Here is a 3,507-nt window from a genome sequence, read left to right as displayed (position 1 = left end):
TTTCCCAGAGCAGAAACAGGCCTCTCTGAGTCTCTGTGCTACGGGCACTGCTGCCGCTCATCCTTCACCTCACTTGGGACTGTCCCAGCACAGGAACCAACTCAGGAGGAGAGAGAACCATTACCTCTTGGTGGGGCAGCTGCACAGGGAGGAAATGCTCTGCACTGACCCTCTGGTCACACCCCCATTGGCTGTGGGAGGAAGGGAAGGCAGAGAGGAGGGCCCTTTGCCCCATACAATGATCAGGAGCCTGGGGGGGGGGGGGGTGCAGTCAGTGGGGCTGTGGGACAGACAGGATCAGGCCAGAGGCCAGGAAAGAAGTGAGGACCCAGCAGGCTCGGCCTGCATCCTGGGTAGCTGATCAGAGTCAGCTTTGGCCCTTAAGTCTCAGCCATGTGGCCACCCTCTTCCTGCAAGCCTCATGGTCCACTCCACAATGGAGGAAGGCTTCCTTGGGAAGATTCCTACAGGTCCTGCCTTCACAGAGCCCCCAGTCCAAAGCAAAGCATCATTGGGAAAACCAAGCCGCCCACCTCCCTGGCTCGGCAGCTCCAGGTGCCCCTGGGAACCTGGGCAGAGGCAGGTACCAACAGGAAAAGGCAAGGCTGAAGGCTGCAGCCTGGATTAGCTTGCTAGTGCTGAGGAAACAAAGTCCCACATACGAGTGGCTTCAACAGTAGAAATATCTTTTCTCAGCTCTGGAGGTCAGAACCGCCAGGGTGTGGTGTCAGCAGGCTGGTGGCCTCTGACCTGGAGAGAAGCTGGCCCACGCCTCCTCCCCTCGGCTGTGTAGGCACGTCCCCTCCCTGTGGTTCTTCACACCCTCCACCCTCTGTGCTCCCACTCTCTGGGCCCCAAGTTCCCCTGGTCCTAAGGACACCAGTCAGTTATATTGGGTTAGTGGCCCGCCCTTCCCCAGTATGAACTCATTGTAACAGATTTAACCTGCAATGGCCCTATTTTCAGATAAGGTCACATTATGAGGCACTAGGGGTCAGGACTTCAGTATGTCTTTTTTGGGGGAGAGGGACATAATTCAGCCCTTGACACCCAGCCTTCTTTGTCCCTACCACTGGGGTGACTGTTCTCTCGAGGAAAGAGGGGAGCAGGCAGAGGAGGAAATGGATGTGGACGGAGGGCAGGGAACTGACAGTCTGGCCAGTGCTCCCTGGCTGTGCTGCTCTAACCCAATTAGCAAGGGCCCTTCCAGTGGACTCAGAGAATGTGCCCTCACTGAGAAGCTGTAACCGAGGCTGCAGACCAGGCAGTTCTACCACTTGGCACTCACTACTCCCAGGCGCGTGGAGATCGTGGCAAGTGCCAACAGAAGAGTGAGGCAGAAGGGCCCTGGGCTTTTGGAGCAAAGCCAATGACCCATGATTCTTTGAGATGCAAGTTTTGACTTGCTACTGTGCTCCACCTCAGATAGCACAGCACACACACTATGGGATACCACGTGCCCATGTGATCTGAATTGCGCATTGCAGACTGGGTGACGTGATGCCATAAAGTGGGGTGTGCCCAGCAGCACCCTCATCAAGGGGATGTGGATTTTCCTTGAGCACAGGTAAGCTGCCTGAACAGGTGGGTCACACTCCCGATACTCCCAGTCATACCTCCCACTTCCCCACCCCCGATCTACACTGTGACCTAATGATGTTCCTTATGACACATCTGGTAACATTATTCTCATTATATACTACTAAGGAAACTGAGTCACAGGGTGTTAAACAAGTTGTCCAAGCCACCAGCTGGTAAGTGGAAGAGCTGAGATGTGAACCCCAGACTATGGAGGGGACATAGGATTGCTGGTGCACAGTGGGGACAGGAAGGAAGATGGATGGGCCCTGGGGGTTGCCTGAAGCATTCTTAAAATCACATGCTATTGTCACAGCTAATGGAAGAGCAGCACCACAGGCTGGAGGGGGCCACCAAGCCCCTATTCCTCAGGAAGGGTGGTTTGAGTCCCTGCACCAGGAGGAGACGTAGCCTGCCACAGGGCTGGCTAGAGGCAGAGTGAACGTGGACTGGGGAGAAGGAAGCCCAGTGGTTGCGAGAGACCCCAGCAGTATTTGCATGCTCTTCTTTTCTGAGACATCACACGTGGAGGGAACCTCTCTCCTTTGTCTCCTCACTGCTGTCTCAATGGCTGTTGGTGGAAACCTCTGTAGTTTCCACCAGGAGTTTCACAGTCACGAAGTAATGAAGGGAGAAGGGACGTCTCTACATCATGATGGTTGCTGGCGACACTAAAGGCTGGGCCTTTAGAGAGGGGTGAGCAGTTTCAAGTGTATAAAGGGCCATTGCACTATGGTGGGCAGCATGTTTTTTTCTCTCTTTGGACCTGTAGGTGAGGGAACAGTGGCAAAGGAGCAAACTTGGGTGGACTAACTTCCTTCCTAGGAATCCACCTGCTGACTTTCATTCTGGAGGCTGCCCGACTCTGGTGCAGCCGGGCTCCGGCAACGGACCTAGTTTTCCCCAGTCAGCCTGCTGCCCAGCGCCCACCCTAGTGCAGTGTCACACAGTTGCATCCAGGAACATTGGTTCTGGCACCACCAGTGGCAACAGTGACCACCTTCAACATTCCAGTTCTGCAGCTCACATGTCGGTAAGAAGGGCTTGGCTGTGACTGGCAGAAGGGCCTACAGTTCTTAAATGTCTAGGACCTGGAAGAAAGCAGCTGTTTGAAGGCACCCATGTCCCAAGTTCTGTCTTTTGTTCCCAGTGGCTTCCACTGGTCCCAAGATGGCTCTGTGCCTCCAGGCATCATGCTCAAGCAGCAGAAGCCCCAGCCTCTTCTGGTCACTCTGGAGGGAGACCTCTGGTTCACCTCATCTGTCATACCACATCCTGGCCTCCCGCTGATGCTGATGCGAGGGAGGCTAGGATTGACAGGTTTTACTTGCAGGTCTCCACCTTGGGGAATTGCAGGATGCAGGGGCTCAGAATCACAGAAGAGGCCGCTGTGACCGGCGTGTGGGCTCAGTTCTCCATCTCTCCACCTCTCCTGGCAATGTTGCGGGCACCTATATCCGTCCATAAATTCCTTTCACCTGAGACCTTTCCGCTGTTGGCAACTGAGAGCCCTGCCTGATGACACCTGAGACTTTCTGAGCCTGGAGAGAAAGCGAGGCGACAGGAGGGGATCTGGAGGGGAGGGCAGGGCTGGATGGGCCCCTCTGAGAGTCAGGCTGCTTCCTTCTGTTGCAAGGAGCCGGCGAGGCATTGGTGGGGGTTGGGGGCGGGGGGGGAGTCCGGAGAACGGTGGACAGCCCAGCGTGTGAATAGACAACCAGGGCGCCAAGACACAGTCCGGGGTGTGCGGGCTGCAGGGGGACAGTCGGAGGAGCGAAGGACAGTCTAGGCTCTGAGGTCAGTCCCAAGACAGGGCGGACAGCAGGGTGCACGCTCCGGCGGCGCGGGCTGGGAGATGCATGGGATTAGGACCGCCGGGACTACATTTCCCAGCAGGCGGCTCAGTAGCGTCACTTCCTGCGGCGCCGC

This window comes from Pipistrellus hanaki (genome assembly GCF_964339955.1).
Source record: "Pipistrellus hanaki genome assembly, contig: scaffold_53, whole genome shotgun sequence".
NCBI classification, from domain to species: domain Eukaryota; kingdom Metazoa; phylum Chordata; class Mammalia; order Chiroptera; family Vespertilionidae; genus Pipistrellus; species Pipistrellus hanaki.
Note: the sequence above shows the minus strand (reverse complement) of the source record.